Source organism: Triturus cristatus, chromosome 8 (assembly GCF_964204655.1).
Source record: "Triturus cristatus chromosome 8, aTriCri1.1, whole genome shotgun sequence".
NCBI classification, from domain to species: Eukaryota; Metazoa; Chordata; class Amphibia; order Caudata; family Salamandridae; genus Triturus; species Triturus cristatus.
In genome coordinates, this window is record NC_140591.1 from 1212862959 (window position 1) to 1212881347 (window position 18389).

Genomic DNA, 18389 nt, shown 5'->3' on the forward strand with positions numbered 1-18389 from the left:
CGCGACAATATCCAAAGCAATCTCCAGCAAGCAGAAGGAAGGGGCCACGCGAGGAAATCAGGAAAAGGTCTTTATTGTAAAGCATAACTGGCATAATGCATTTCGGCTTGATTGCCTTCCTAAGATGCCGCTGCCAAACTGAAACACAACCACGCCTCCACTTTTAAATCATCTTGCATTCCGCCCCCAATTAGGAGCTGGCACCTCCCCAAACATGTGATCATCCACCATGTGGCAGCACTGTAAGTACTACAACACCCAGAAGGCTCCATACCTGGGTGGGTGGTACGTGGGGAAACTAAAATTGAGTCCATGTGGCTGTGGTGCAATGTAGGAAAAAGGGTGTTGTGTCCAGTTCAAATAGATTCCTCAGACCCTTCCTGAGTCCCCGCATATGTTCCAACCTCTTGGAGCACAGGTTAGCCGGGTGGTGGGCTGATAACAATGTACCAGTACTCCTTGTGCAGTCACAAGCTGCCGGCTGGCAGCTTCCTTTGCTAAACCCGCACACAAAAGAGGTGGGCTGACACAATCCAATTCCTTGGGCAAAAACAAGCTGCGTGAGCAGGAGCCAGTTATGCAGTCAGCCAACTTAAGCAGAACGGGGTCCCTTAACACGTCTCTGGCTGACGCGACAATATCCAAAGCAACCTCCAGCAAGCAGAAGGAAGGGGCCACGCGAGGAAATCAGGAAAAGGTCTTTATTGTAAAGCATAACTGGCATAATGCATTTCGGCTTGATTGCCTTCCTAAGATGCCGCTGCCAAACTGAAACACAACCACGCCTCCACTTTTAAATCATCTTGCATTCCGCCCCCAATTAGGAGCTGGCACCTCCCCAAACATGTGATCATCCACCATGTGGCAGCACTGTAAGTACTACAACACCCAGAAGGCTCCATACCTGGGTGGGTGGTACGTGGGGAAACTAAAATTGAGTCCATGTGGCTGTGGTGCAATGTAGGAAAAAGGGTGTTGTGTCCAGTTCAAATAGATTCCTGAGACCCTTCCTGAGTCCCCGCATATGTTCCAACCTCTTGGAGCACAGGTTAGCCGGGTGGTGAGCTGATAACAATGTACCAGTACTCCTTGTGCAGTCACAAGCTGCCGGCTGGCAGCGTCCTTTGCTAAACCCGCACACAAAAGAGGTGGGCTGACACAATCCAATTCCTTGGGCAAAAACAAGCTGCGTGAGCAGGAGCCAGTAATGCAGTCAGCCAACTTAAACAGAACGGGGTCCCTTAACGCGTCTCTGGCTGACGCGACAATATCCAAAGCAACCTCCAGCAAGCAGAAGGAAGGGGCCACGCGAGGAAATCAGGAAAAGGTCTTTATTGTAAAGCATAACTGGCATAATGCATTTCAGCTTGATTGCCTTCCTCAGATGCCGCTGCCAAACTGAAACACAACCACGCCTCCACTTTTAAATCATCCTGCATTCCACCCCCAATTAGGAGCTGGCACCTCCCCAAACATGTGATCATCCACCATGTGGCAGCACTGTAAGTACTACAACACCCAGAATGCTCCATACCTGTGCGGGTGGTACGTGGGGAAATTAAAATTGAGTCCATGTGGCTGTGGTGCAATGTAGGAAAAAGCGCGTTGTGTCCAGTTCAAATAGATTGCTCAGACCCTTCCTGAGTCCCCGCATACGTTCCAACCTCTTGGAGCACAGGTTAGCCGGGTGGTGAGCTGATAACATATATTGCACTTTGCTCCTTATATGCAAGAATACAATGCGAAAAATAAGAAAATAAAAAAGACTTCCTAAAGAGCTACAACCTGGCGCTTTGTGTGGAATGCTGCCTTTCTCTGTCCTTTGGTAATGGCGGTGGAACAAACGTGAATGGTAACACGGGGTAACGATTTCCATATATATATATATATATATATATATATATATATATATATATATATATATATATATTCACTGAAAAAAACATAGGATTCAGGGACGTTATAGTTAGTTGGACATTTCTCTCGTAGAAAACCATAGACATTCCCCCGTTACAGTTAGTTCAGCTAACTATAACTCGCGCACCCACAATGCACTGCTGATGACGTCACATATTAGATCAATCATGACATAGTCAGTGACATCACTGATGATATCTCAAATGACATCACTGATGACATCATCCAGTGACTGTGTTTTTTGTTAAAGTTTAAATATGTATTATATATATGCCAAGGTATATTCAAGAATGAGTGGGTGTATAAGTGTCTGGATAGAGGATTTAGTAGGCGCTTGACTGACTGTTTAAGTGAGTGATTACATGCATCTTACTGAAAGCATGGGTTCGTGACTAAACTGTGTGAATCTCTCTCTATCAGTCTGTCTGTAGTTGTATAAGCTGCTGCATGGATTGGTCAGTAGCTACATGAGTGTCTATATTGGCTATTGATCGGTTGCCTGAGTAGTTGTATGGGTGCCTGAGTGTGTGTGTGTGGGTGGGTGGGAGGTGTGTGACTCTGTGCATAGGTGTGTGAGTGGTTGATTCTCTGTGTGTATGGGTTCAAGTGTGCATGTGGAAACAGCTGTATGGGTGGGTGAGTGTGTGTATGGGTGTGTTGGTGAGTGAATGGATGTCTTAAGGCACATGTCCAGGTAACTATATATGTAAAAGGCAGTGTATGTGAGAGTTGAAGTATAGAAATGACTATTCGTGAGAGTCAGTTATTGTGAGAGTGGCTGTATGGATGAGTGTGTACTTGTATCAGTGATTGTATAAGAGAGTAAGTATGCATTTGTGACTGTTTGAATAAGTGATGTGGTGTGTGTATAACTGTGTAGGTGAGTAAATGGAAGTGTGATTGATTCTTTGCATGACTGACTACGTGTGTGAGTAACTCTGGATGAGTAATGGTGTGTGAGTGTCTGTATAGGTGTATGAGTGCATATGATAGTGTTGTATGGATGAGTGACTGTATGTATGAAATGTCCAACTAACTATAACGACCCTGAAACCTATATTTTTCAGTGAATATCTAAGGTTTTTTTAAATGTTAATTTCTAACTATAACGTGCCTGAATCCTATTGTTTTTTCAGTGAATTTCAATGTTGTTTTAAATGCTAATTTCGAACTATAATGTCCCTGAAACCTATGTTTTTTCAGTGAATTTCAAAGGTTTTTTAAATGCTAATTTCTAACCATAACATACCAGTCGTGTTTCCAGTGCAGTGGAGAAAGGTGAGCATGGCCTCCGAAACACCTCTTAGCAATCCCACTGTGTGGGATTTACTGGAGGTAACAGGAGTAGGAGTTAGCCCCCAACATCAACCTTGGCGGACAACTATCCCTTTTATTACCACCAGTAAGTCCCACACAGCAGGATTGCTAACTTCTTATATCAGGCCCGCCCCCTCCCTGCATCACTGTGCAAACGTGACCCCTAGCAAGTTGTAAGTTGGGGTATTAAGTCCCCTTGAATCCTGAGGGTCCCTGGGGGCCTACTAGCCCACCCCGAAACTTTGAAGACAGGAGCTGACCGTAGCGGGACACTAGGGCACCAAAGTAATTGGGAAAACAAAAAATGCTTTCCCTATGGAAACTAGGTCCTAACTATAACTACCTACTGGTGACAGCCAGTAGGTAAAATAAATATATATATATATTACCTACTGGCGGTCGCCAGTAGGTAGTTATAGTTAGGACCACGTTTCCATAGGAAAACCGCAATATTCTATTTTGAATAACTTTGGCGCCGGACGACGAATCCTCGCGAAATTTTCAAAATAGGTGGGGCGCTACGCTCCGCTCCTACCCTGAAAGTCTCGGGGGGATTCGTCAAGCGGGGGCTGAGATAAAAGGGGGGTCCCAAAACGCATTTTTCCCACGCATTTTTCCATAGGACCTTTAGACACAGCTACAGCCTGAACGGCTGAACAGAGTTCCTTGAAATTTGGCAGAGAGGTAGTCCTCAGGTCAAGGAAGTGCCTTTTGTAGGTCTGGTGTAAATCTGTTCAGTAGTTTCTGAGAAAATAGCCTATAAATCAATATATATATCTGAGCCAGCTTACGGTGCGCTTACGGTGCGATTCTGATTGGCTGATAGATCTTAGTAAACATTCGAATCGGTCGAAACCAGGAAGCGGCAGCCGCCATTTCGTGTGTTTCAGTCAGAAAAAAAAGGGAGATAACTTGAATAGGGGGCAAGGAAGAGAGTTACAGACCCCCTAACATTTGAAAGGGGGTCAAAGAAGGACAGAAAAGTACAAAAAAAACATTTATTAATTTTAAAAAAAATCGCGGGGTACGCGTACGGTAAGCTTAGCGTACGCGTACGGTAGAAAAAAAAAATAAAAAATGAAATGAAATGCCGATTTAAGTGTTTAGATATTAGGGGGCTCTAAAAAGAGCCGTTGTGTTTATTAAGTGATTTTTTAGTGGTACCTACAAGTAAGTACCGATGCAGAGTCTAAGGTTCAAGAGGAAGACTCTGTTCCCTTCATCATTGAAGTGTACACCATCTCCTCTATAAATGTCTTGCATGTCGTAACGCAAGTTGTTGTGGTAAATGGAACCCATACCATAGTCACGGAGGAAAGCAGAAACAGATTTGTTGACGTGTTTCCTTGCTTTGTCAATCTGCGGACAAAAATGATTGGACCAGTTCCATTTTTGCCTTTGGCATATGTTAGAATACACAAAGGCAGTTTTAGGGAAAAGTGAAAACAGTTGTGCAAAGGTCTCCTTCATAAGCATTTCCAGACCTACCCCAGTCAAAGTGCCTAGGTCATTGCCACCACAGTGCACTATTATGAGGTCAGGGTGTTGGATTTGCATGAAGGATTTCACCAATGGCATCAATTGGTGCCACTTTAACCCTCTCTGACCAATCCATTTAATGTCTACATTTGGCAAAGCAAGGTCTCTCACCATACCTGTTTTCTCTGCATACTTTTCACTCCAGAAGACATAGCTGTGTCCTACAATCCACACTGTGAACATCTTCTAAGGAGATCTGGATGCACTCAGGAGGTGTATTTCAGTAGAATGGGAAAAAGAAATGAAAGACAGTTTGGAAATGGAGGCATACATATTTTTTTTTTAAAAGAACTGATTGGCTGTTTCATACCATTCTACAAAAAAACTAGGCTGTATGTGTAAATTTATAGAAGCATGTTTTGTATTGGTACAGAAAAATGTGTTACCAAAGAACAGTACTATGGATTTGCTGTTAGGTTTGAAAAGTCAAGCACTCCTGCTCTTTGGAAATGAAACATTGTTTGGTGAACTTCTGACCTAACTCTACACAGCAGTGTTTCAAGAGCTGTTGCTATAGTAGCAGGCAGAAGTCAAGTTGGGGGAAGGGTACTAGGCAGAAGTCAAGTTGGGGGAAGGGTACTTTTGGAAAAGGGTTGGTTTTCAACCAATAGAAATGTGTGATTACATTTGAAAAAAAGGGGGAAGCACTGAGATTTGAAACTTACATGTATATGTGTGGAAAAAGAGAGGGAAACTTTGCCATTATCTGGTTCTGCTGAGAGGAGAGAGGTGTACAGAACAGAGATCCTGGCTCTGATAATCTGCTGTTTGAGTGCCACATTTCTTTCACAACTAACTAATTTTAAAGGTGAGTTAAGAGTTTGAGAGGGGATGTATATGGTAAATTAAGAAATGAATAATAGAATTGGAATTCCTTTTGTTGAAGTTGTGTTTATTATTTTGTGTTTTGGGAGAAATTTAAATGTGAGGAACATGTAAAATAATATGGACTATGTTTTTACGATAAATTAAGGTGTACTGGTATAAATAAGGAATACTTTTAGGGTTTGAGGTTCCAGTCAGTAATGCAAATACATTCAGCATCACTAAGGCTGGTTGCCCTTGCTGGAGTGTAGTCAGTCACCCAGGTTACACATGTTGCTGGTCTCAGAAAGCTTTTTGGTATTGCTCTGGTGATTTTACATTTGCATTAGATGGAAAGGGGGAGCTATTTTTTTATGCAGAAGCAGACTCTTAGCACACAGCCAGCTGCTTATCCTGTGGTATCATGCACAGTATTCACAACCGAGTGGGGTTTGAGGTTGCAGTCAGTAATGCAAATACATTTAGCATCACTAAGGCTGGTTGCCCTTGCTGGAGTGTAGTCAGTCACCCAGGTTACACATGTTGCTGGTCTCAGAAAGCTGTTTGGACATGTGCTTTTATAAGAATCTGAAAAGTGGATTCAAAAGGTGTCAGACTGTAAAAGTACTTATCACTTGGCAAAAAAAAAGAGTAGTAAGTGTGCTTTTAAATTGGCAAAGAAATTTTGTTTTCTGACTAATATGAAAACATGAGTCTGTGTGGAAAGAGGAATTACAGGCTGATATTTATTGCGTATTGCTCTGGTGATTTTACATTTGCATTAGATGGAAAGGGGGAGCTATTTTTTTATGCAGAAGCAGACTCTTAGCACACAGCCAGCTGCTTATCCTGTGGTATCATGCACAGTATTCACAACCGAGTGGGGTTTGAGGTTGCAGTCAGTAATGCAAATATATTTAGCATCACTAAGGCTGGTTGCCCTTGCTGGAGTGTAGTCAGTCACCCAGGTTACACATGTTGCTGGTCTCAGAAAGCTGTTTGGACATGTGCTTTTTTAAGAATCTGAAAAGTGGATTCAAAATGTGACAGACTGTAAAAGTACTTATCACTTGCCAAAAAAAAGACTAGTAAGTGTGCTTTCAAATTGGCAAAGAAATTTCATTTTCTGACTAATATGAAAACATGACTCTATGTGGAAAGAGGAATTACAGGCAGAGATTTATTGCGTATTGCTTTGGTGATTTTACATTTGCATTAGATGGAAAGGGGGAGCTATTTTTTTCTGCAGAAGCAGACTCTTAGCACACAGCCAGCTGCTTATCCTGTGGAATCATGCACAGTATTCACAACCGAGTGGGGTTTGAGGTTGCAGTCAGTAATGCAAATACATTTAGCATCACTAAGGCTGGTTGCCCTTGCTGGAGTGTAGTCAGTCACCCAGGTTACACATGTTGCTGGTCTCAGAAAGCTGTTTGGACATGTGCTTTTTAAAGAATCTGAAAAGTGGATTCAAAATGTGACAGACTGTAAAAGTACTTATCACTTGCCAAAAAAAAGAGTAGTAAGTGTGCTTTCAAATTGGCAAAGAAATTTCGTTTTCTGCCTAATTTCAATCCATGACTCTCTGTGCACACAGGAATTGTTTTTAGATATTTAATTTGTGAAGGTGTTATTGGGATTTTTACTTGTAGGAAAGGGGTACTTAGTATTTTAAGATTTGAAAAGATCATAAAAAATGTAGTAATATATTTAAATAAAATAAAGGAATTTTTTTTTAGTTTTTTTCAGGTATTGCTGAAGAGCAGTGAACAAAATTTAAGATGCCTACAAAATCCAGACTAAGGAAAAACCACAAAAAAAAACTATATTTGAAGACAACTGGAGGACCTAAGTTAGTTGGAGATGCTCATGTTGGGAAAAAGAGAAAGTCTTCTGGTAAGCAGACAAAAGATTTTTTAAAGAACATCTTCAAAAAAAGGAAAAATGTACAAAATGTCTGTACTGGAAAGAATGTTTTAAATAGAAAAGAACAGGAAAAAATTGAGCATTTAGTTAATGCAAATATACCTTCAGAAACAATAAAAATTAACTTAAACAGAAAAACAGGGTTTAAAGAGATACGTAGAAAAATGTTTCAGAGAAGAGTTATGTCCAATTTGATAAAGGATGTGAAGAAATATAAGCAAAAGGCTAAATGTTATAAGAGAAAAAAAGAAATTGAAGCCATTGCAGCTAAGGCATTAGAATTAAAAAGGAAACTATTCATTTTAATTTTGAATAGGATGCGTACATTAGATAAAATGGTCAATGTACTGAAATCACAAAGCAAAAGGAAAAGAGTAGTGAAAAGAACAAACTTTTGTAAAGTGTTTTTAGGAGAATGGATGCATAGGTCAAGTAGTGAACCTTTTTTTAATGAAGAGAGTTATTTTCAAAGTAATAGTTTGCTGCATGCAGTTGACACCAGAGGTCGTGCTTACGAAGTGAAAAATGGTTGCATAATGGAGAAGGAGAAAATGGTTCCAAGAGATGAAGTACAAGTGATGGCGGATGAGGCTATGGGGAGACGTCCTAAAGCCCCAGTGTACACTTGGAATTGTAGTAGTATTTGCACTGTGCGTCAGGAATCTATTGATAAATTTCGTGAGTTTCTAAGAGAATATATTAAAAAAAGTGTGAAACAGAAGATTAAGGTGCTTCAAAGTCTAGATCCATGCAGAGTGAGAGAGAATACTGGTTTGCAGGGTCATTCTCTGGCTTGTCTATCTAGAAAAGTGTGTAAAAGTGTTTTTCATCATTTTAGGATGCTGGCTGTTCATCATACTGAAATGAGAAAGTTTGTGAGACGGTTGTATTTTGCTAAAAGTCCAGCAATAAAGTTAGATGAATTGAATAGGGCTCTGTTCCGTGGAACGGTATCAGATGTAGAGAAGGTTATTGATGAAATTCAGTTTTGTTATTTTGGTCCTGAACAAGACAGTGCAGAAAAGGACACAGTAAATGAGGAAGAAGTGGAAGAGAATGTAGAACCCTCTGTAAGTAAGACATTTAATGATCACATAACAAAATTTGCAATAATCTCTAATGAAAGACCAAATGTTACTTGTATTTGTTGCCGCAGAACTCATTATAGAAAACAAACCAGGAATGTTGATCTCTACAGAAAAAGTGAAAATGAAGATAATTATAAGTGGAAGGATTTTGCCACATATATATTTCTTGAAAATTGTTTTGAATTGGGTGAAGATCAGCGTATTTGTAAATACTGTTACAACAAGTTAGAGGAAAATAGAATGCCGACCAGAGCTGTACATAATAATTTAGAATTGGATGTTATTCCTGCCGAACTTTCTGAATTAAATACATATGAGTCTATACTTATTCAATGTGTTCATCCGTTCCAGACCATAGTACGTATGGAGCCCAAAACTGGTAAATTACCTCCTTCAGATTTACTGAGAGGTTTAAAAGGTAGAGTGGTGTATTTGCCCTTGGATTTGAAAAAAAATATGGAAACTATTGATGCAGATACTTTGGAAACTGAACCATTAGTTATTCTGGTTAATGGTGTACCTACAAAGAATAAGAAGATTTGGCAGGAGCTGGTAGATGTACGGAAAGTACAAAGAGCAAATTTGTATTTGAAAAGGAATAACAAATGGTATGAATCAATTTATATAGAAGAAGAAGAAGAAGAAGATTTACAAGAAGACACAGAAACACCAACTGGACAAATTGAAAAAGTGGACAAGTCAAAGGAAGAAGAAATTTATGAACATTTTAGCATACATCCTCTTCATTCAAAAGAAGTTATGGGAGACAATATTGATCTGTTTCAGATGAGGAAAGCAAAAGGAACTCCCGTGAGTGTATGGGAGGAGAGCTTGGAAGCTCGATGTTTTCCCCAGGTGTTTCCTACAGGAAAAGGAGGACGATACGATGAACGTCCAGAACAGATTCCAGCTTCTGAGTATCGGACTACAAGACTATATGCAGAAGATCCAAGATTTCGACAAAGTATTCCTTATTTATTCCATCTTTTATTTGAAAGCGACTTGTCTGCATTATCATATGCAGTAAATCACATTTTAAAAAGTGGAGTACATTTACAAAATGTGTCTGCTAAGGATTTTATGGAGAAAGTGCAGCACCGAGATGATCATTTGGAAACACAACTCACTAATTTGATGGCTTGTCAGCGTGGGACCGACGCCATGGTGAATTAAAATGCATGTTACGAAATTTAGGAACACCAACATGGTTCCTTACCCTAAGCTGTCCTGAGTACGCTTGGGATGATTTACTGGATTTTCTACGAGAGGCAAACTCAAACATTAAAAACATCGAATACAAGACAGCTGGAGAACTGTGCTCATTGGATCCGGTTAATGTTTGCAGATATTTCAATCATAGATTTGAGGCTATGATGTCCTTCATCTGCAATAAAAAAAATCCACCTCTTGGAGAAGTAGAGGATTTCTTTTGGAGAAAAGAGTACCAGGCAAGAGGTGCTCCTCATATTCATATGCTGTTGTGGATCAAGGATGCCTCAAAGTTTGGAACAGATACTGAGGAAGCAGTGTTATCTTTCATTGAAGAATATGCAACATGTGCTATACCAAAAAGCACAGAAGAGAAAAAGTTAAAGGAGCAAGTTTTACGTTTCCAAAGTCATCGGTGTGGAAAATACTGTCGACGGAAATACAAGAGCAAAGATAAATACTACATTAAATGTCGATTTGGATTTCCTAGACCTGTTCTTTCAAATGGAAGAGTAAACAGTTTTATGTCTTCTGTGAGACATACTATTACAAGAAAATCACCTAAGAATACCTACAACCTTAAAAGAAAAGAAGAATCAAAAAATATAAATGACTACAACCCAGTCATTTTATCCATGTGTAATGCTAACATGGATATACAGTATGTAGCTGACAATTCCATTGCTGTTGCTCGATATGTAACGTCTTACATTACTAAATCAGAAAAAACTGAATTGAAAGAAATGTGGGAAGAGATTTCTCACGAGAAGACTGTCAGTAAGAAGCTGTACAGTTTCAGTTTAAAGATGTTATCGCATCGAGAAATTGGATCCTACGAATGTTCAGATAGGTTATCTTCTGCAAGTCTCTACTCGAAATCAAGAAGAATAATTTGGGCAAGTTTAGGCCTTGCAGCAATGAGAAATCGGGTACTGAAATCTGTTGGAGAAATTGAATATTTGGCCGAGAATGACCCAGAAAGTACAGATATTTTGAAATCAAACATGTTGGATACATATTATCCCAAGAGAAGTCATCATCTGGAGAACATGTGTCTCTATGAAGTGCTGCAGAACTACATTTATTCACGGAAAGCTGCAGAAGACATCAACAATGGAAAATATAAAGTCATTGGTGAGGAAGGATGTTTGGTGAAGCAAACAAAAGGAAGTTTGATAAATCACAGGAAGCTGAGTTGCGACACTACTAACAAAAAGGAATTTTACTACTTGGCTCTTTTACAGCTATTTAAACCATGGCGTACAGAGGATGAACTACTGGGAGAATTTCAAAGCTATGAAGATTCATTTAATGCTTGCAAAGACAGCATACAATGCAGTACATTCACAACTTATGTGCAAATGTTAAATGAAGAAATTGAACAGGAAACTACAATTGCAGCTGAAGTAGCTAGAGACAGTTCTCAAGACAGCCAAAGTTCAGGAACACTCAGTCAAGATCCCCTAGGACAACCAATCGTTGAAAATGAAGCTGCAATAGCCATGAATGAAGTGGAAACGGCTATGAATCAAGCTCAAGAAGAATTTATAGACTTACCAAATTTGGAAAGACAACTGAATGAAGAGCAGCAACAGATTTATGAAGAAATCAGAAACAAAATTGATCACGGATTACTACATGAAAAAAAAGAGTGCTCATGCACATCATTTCATCCAATCAGGATGTATGTAAGCGGACAAGCTAGAACTGGAAAAAGTTTCCTAATAAAAGTCATCAGAAGCTACCTACAGCAAAAAACGGATTCTACTTTGTCTTGTGTGGTTACTGCTCCGAAAGGGTTAGCAGCATATAACATAAAAGGAATCACCTTACATTGTTTGCTAATGTTACAAGTGGAGCATGAGAACAAAATACAATACCACAAGCTAACTGGAGAAGCATGCTTGGAAGTTTCAAGAGTATTGAAGAAGATGCAAGTTCTCATTATTGATGAGGTGAGCATGGTATCAAACTTAATGCTTGCCTTTGTGCATTTAAGAATGCAGCAAACTCTAAGGACAGACTATGACGTGTTATTTGGTGGAAAACATGTCATAGTTGTTGGGGATCTTCTACAGCTTACTCCAGTTAAAGGACAACCAGTGTTTAATACTGTGACACATGAAGACACAAAGAAGTCATTGGGAAGCATCGGTAATGCAAATATTTGGTCCTTCTTTGAGTACAAGGAACTTACTACTAATATGAGACAAGCAAACGATGAAGAATATGGAAGTATTCTGAAAGATATCAGAATTGGACTACTCACTGAAGCTGGCACAAAAGCATTACAGAGTCGGTTGCTACATAATTTATTTCCAAAGGAAGAAATAGTTGCAGAGAAGATATACAAGAACATTGCAGAAAAGAAAAGTGTCATCTGCTTAATGCCAACTCTACGTGAATGCTCAATATTCAATGAGGAGCTTTTGAAATTGGAAAAGGAAGATATCAGGAAATTGGAAGCAGTGGACAAAATTCAGGATGGAAGAATTACTATCACATTAACAGGCAAACTGAAAAATAAATTGGATTCACTAGAGAAGAACATTTCCAAAACTGCTGGATTAGAAAAAAATCTATATGTTTGCATGAACTGTAAAGTATTTTTAAGGAGAAATTTGGATGTTGAAAAAGGTTTAGTTAATGGAGCTATGGGAAGAGTTGTGGGTTATATTAATTATCAGAAAAAAGATGGAATTGAATGTTTAAAAATAAAATGTGATCAGATAGAAGAAGTTATAGACATTTGTCGTTGTACAGTTCGTTTTATGCTTGTGAAAGACTTATATGTACAAAGGAAACAGTTTCCGTTTTCTCTAGCATATGCTGTAACTATTCAGAAGTCTCAAGGATTGACTGTAGATTGTGCATTTGTAAACATTGGTTCAACTGTGTTCAAAGAAGGTATGGCTTATGTAGCTTTGTCACGAGTGAAAACATTATCTGGTTTATTCATGATAGACTTTGATGATTCAAAAGTTAGTGCTGATGCAAATTGTGTAAAGGAGTACAATAGATTAAGAAGAACCTATGCTCCTCATTTAGGTCAGTATCCTGTGTTAGAGAAACGTGTAGTTTCTCGTAAAAGGAGAAATGAGAATATCTGTAATGAGGATGTAGAGAGGAGGAAAAAAAAGAGGAGTGATGTAATTGCAAGCAAAAAGAAAAAGGAAAATGAAGAAGAGGTTGTAGGATGTCATTTTGAAAATAGCTCTGGTGTCAACTGCTACGCTAATGTAGTGCTGAATGTTGCATTTTATCTGGAAAGTTTGCAAGAGCAGATAATAGTAAATCAGAGAAAAAGATTCTGTTCTGAGTTGAGTCTCCTTTTTCAAAAGCTGAGTAATGATAAAACTCAAATAGAAAGTGCTACTGAAATTAGAAAACTTTTAGATGTATGTTCAGGATGTACACAGTTTTCTCAAAATGTACAGCAAGACGCACAGGAATTCTTGTTGTATTTTCTTCAGGTACTGGAAGAAGAAGGTGTACACATTGAAAATTTGTTTGGTCTCTCTTATAAATGGGAACATAGTTGTGTAAACTGTTACAATACATGTGGCTCTAATGTTGATTCTGAAAGGTTTATTTATTTAACATTGCCAGAGAGTAAAACAGTCACTTTTGCTAAATTAGTTAAAGATGCTAATCATAGCATGCAATGCGGTGAGTGTAAATCTGACATGTTTTCAACGTTAATTTTAAAGGAATACGGACAGTATGTAATTTTAATGATGCAACGATGTAGAGCTGATGGTTCAAAATTGGATACTTTAATAAAGAAGTTTACAGGACAGCAATTATCAATTTCAGGAAAAACATTTGTAACAGTTGCAATAATTTTCCATGATGGACCTACTGTAACTTCTGGTCATTACACAGTTTATCTAAAATGTAAAAAAGGCTGGACAATGTGTAATGATTGTCAATTGGTTTTTAAGCAACGTTTGCCGTTTGATTTAGCAAATTCCTATCTAATCTTCCTGAAACCTAAATTTTAGAGAGAATTGGCAACATCTGTACAAAACAATTTTACCATTTTATTGGATTACCATTGGAATTTACAAATTAAAAGATTTTTAAAATTACCATTTGGCCTAAAGGAAAGGTAACCAATTGTATTGTGGACTGATATAATTCTTAATTAATGTTTCGGAAATCAACATTTTAGAGAGAATCGGTAACATCTGTACAATTTAAATTTTTGTATTTTATTGGATTACCGTTGGAAATTTAATCAAAAAAGATTATTAAAATTACCATTTGGCCTAAAGGAAAGGTATCCAATTGTATTGTGGACTTAATTAAATCCTAATTAATCTTTCGGAAACCAAAATTTTAGAGAGAATCGGTAACATCTGTACAATTTAAATTTTGGAATTTTATTGGATTATCGTTGGAAATTTAATCAAAAAATAATTTCAAAAATTAACATTTGGCCTAAAGGAAAGGAAAGTAGATGTATTGTGGATTTATTTGAGATATATTTTTTTTGAGATTATGCTTCTGAAAGAAAATTGTCAGACGGTATTTTTTAGAAATAGTTTTTGTTATTAAATGATATTTTAAATGAATAATATTTTGCATTTCTATAATGTTATGTTTAACTGAGAATTGATTCTGGGCTTTTTTTAAACAATCTTTGAGATTGTTATTTTTTTTTTGCCCGCTGTTAAGTGATGAATGCAATTGCTTTCACGATTTATAGTGAAATGCAATATATTCTGAAAACAGCAAAAAAAAGGCAAAAAATTGTTTTTGGAAAATATGTAAATATGTGTACTGTATTATAAAATGTTTTATTAAATATTAATACTTTTTTCTTTTTTTTCAGATTGAGAAAGAAAATTTACGAAAACTTGAACCATTTTTATAGCAATTATAATTAAATTTTAATTAATAAATAATTTTTTGAGTGGGTATGGTAAGTCAGTAATTTTATGGTCCCTTTTTTCCACTTCTCCACAATCACATTTTCAGTTTTTCATTGTAATCTTTCAAGGACCTTGTAATGTGATAATTGATTTTTAGTGTTTTTTTATTAAAAAAAACAAAAATTACGCGTACGGTAAAAAAAAAATCAAAAAAAAGTTTAAAAAAATATATAAAAAAAAGTTGAAAGGTAAGGTTGGCTCTTAAAAGAGCCGTTGTGTTCGTACAGGGACAGAGGAAAGAAAGAATGGGAATATTAGTCGGTAGGACAAATGTGCTGGTCTATTTTATTGTTAACTAGGGCAACACTGGTCTCCCTATGAACAATTAGACCATAACAAGTGGCGCACCGCATAGTAACCCTCGCAAACCGATGGTTAGTTTCCTGAGGACCAGAAAAAGGAGATGCTCCCCCCACAGATGAAGGGCTCAGCTGACCTGCCGAAGATGGACTCGGCCCTGCAGATGATGGACCAGGCTGAGCTGCTGTGGATGTGCTTGGTTGACTTACTGAAGGGTTACCACCAGTATGTCGAGCATATGTCCTACCGTGTACATCATGAAGGTGTCTCAACATAGTGTGATTCCCGAAGGAATACTTCTTGTTAGGATTCCCTCTTGAAAGTACACGGTCACACAGCTTACGAGTCACTAAAGGTGCATTTACCTTTTTCTTGCCCTCTGGAAAAGAAAAATACTCCCATATGAAAGAGCTCTTTTGTTTCCTCCTTCTCTGCCTCAAGGTAGTGCTGCTAGCCTCACTCTCTGAAGAGGTCTGCTGTTCTGCCATCGTATCACAAAGACAACTCAGCTCCTTCTCCAAAGGGATCACAAGCAGAAATGAGGGGAATGGGTGTGGTGTAGGAGAGTTCTAGAACTGAAAGTAGTAAAAACCAATCAAAAGTGTTGTTTCTTGATCACATGACCCAACGTGCGCGTACGTTACGCTTACGGTGCGCTTACGGAGCGCTTACGGTAAAAGTACGCATGCGCGTAAAAAAGACACGCGCACGGGCGCATGCGCAAACAGGCACGCCCCTTCACTTCTGCGTAACATGCGCATGCAGCGTACGCGTTACGCGCCGAATGCGCTTGACGCACGTCTACGCAAATTGCGTAACTGAACGCAAACAGCGTAGAAATCTAACGTACTAAAAGCAAGACGTACGCTTACCGTACGCGCACGTTAAAAAAATACTAATAAAAAAAAAAAAGGGAAAAAAAGATTCACTATGTTATACTACTAAATCTTACCTGTTTAGTTTAAAAAAAGGTAAAAAAAAAAATATATTGTAGAATTTTTAAAATTTAACCATAGTCTTTAAAGAGGATATAATTTTTTTTTAAAAATATGTAAAAAACATTGCAAAAAAAAAAAAAGGTAAAAAAAAGAATTAGCATTTAAAAAACCTTGCAAATTCACTGAAAAAACCATGGGTTTCACACATGTTATAGTTAGGAATTAGCATTTAAAAAACCTTAGAAATTCAATGAAAAAACCAAAGGTTTCACACATGTTATAGTTAGCTGGACATTTCACTCGTAAAAAACCAATGAAATTCCCCCGTTATAGTTAGTTCAGCTAACTATAACTCGCGCGCCCGCAATGCACTGCTGATGACGTCACATATTACATCACTCATGACATGGTCAGTGACATCACTCATGACATCACTGATGACATCTCAAATGACATCACTGATGACATCACTGATGACATCATCCTTGTGATAGAGTGGCAAACCTCTTCTCACCCTAATATATCCTTTGATACACACATTCAAAAATAGAGACTAAAATGTTCAAAACAATGGACATACCAATACCAGTTACAACAACCTCTTCAGTAATTCTAAGATCCACATACACTCCTTCACCAACAGTCCTATACAGTCACTCATACATGTACTCACTCATCATATGTACTCATGCACCTATACATCCTGTTACACAATGCCACTCATCCATAGAGTTACTCACACACATAGTCACTCATGCTAATAAAGAATCAAACATACATTTACTTGCATATACAGTTATACACACACCACCACACTTACTTCTACGGAAACTTACACATACTTAGACTATTAAACAATCACTTATAGAACCACATACTTATTCATACAGGAACTCTTTCAATCTCTCTCTCTCACATATACTCACTTATATACACCAATAGTCACATATACTAGTTTAAAACATATGTAGTTACTCATAAAGACACTATTGGGACAGTCATTCACTCACTAACACACCCGTACACACTCTCATCTTCCCATAGAGTCCTGCACACATGCTGTCTTCAACACATACAAACAGTGAGTCACTCATTCATGCACCTATGCACTACGTAATACCCCCCACCAAACCATGCAGACACTCAGACTGATACTCAAAAAACCAACTAACACCTTTACAGACACCCATGTAGCTACTCACCAACCCATGCAGCCACTTATACACAAAGTGAGAAACTGATACAGATATTTACATATTTAAACATTACTCACTAAGCCATGTATTCACTAAGATACACTTAATCAGTCAGTTACACAATCAATTTTTCAAAAACAAATCATCCATTTAGACACTTATATAACCATTTATTCTTCCATCGACCTTGAGCTATACATATATAAAACATATTTAATTTTCAGAAAAACACACATTCACTGGATGATGTCATCAGTGATGTCATCAGTGATGTCATTTGAGATGTCATCAGTGATGTCATGAGTGATGTCACTGACCATGTCATGAGTGATGTAATATGTGACGTCATCAGCAGTGCATTGCGGGCGCGCGAGTTATAGTTAGCTGAACTAACTATAACGGTGGAATTTCATTGGTTTTTTACGAGTGAAATGTCCAGCTAACTATAACATGTGTGAAACCTTTGGTTTTTTCATTGAATTTCTAAGGTTTTTTAAATGCTAATTCCTAACTATAACATGTGTGAAACCCATGGTTTTTTCAGTGAATATATATATGTATATATATATATATATATATATATATATATATATATATATATATATATATTGTAAAAAAGAACATTTGTGAAAAAGAACAAAGGCGCTGCCAAACGACAGCACCCTTCGTGATTTAGGAATGCACTCACTCGTGTGCTTTAAATCAAAACCGCTCCTTCACCCAACGCGTTTCACCTCCACCTGAGGCTTGATCACGTGATCAAGCCTCAGGTGGAGGGAATTTTTTTTTTTTTCGTGTGGTCAGCTGTTAATATGTGTAGAGCCGGGGGGCTTGGGGAGGTGAGGGTGGTTGTAAATGGTATTATGTGGAAAATGTGTACTCTGGATGTATATGCATTAAAATTGGTAATAAAAAATGATAAATAAAAATATATTTTTTAAATTTGGTTTGATATATTTAAATACCAGGAGGTTACAAGCAGATGCTGCCATCATATTACTTTCTTTGGTTCAAGTCCCTCCTACAGCACATTCTTAGGAATTGACATTGACACATTAAGAAAATCCTCATTCACCACCCATCCCATTTATGTGGCCCTTCTCTGGATCCTATGCGCTGGTGGAACCATTAGATCTCTGGCCTGGGTTTCAGGGGTGCCTCAGGCTGGCAGCCACGAGTATACACTCTGCAGAGACATTGCCCCTGTTAAATTCAACA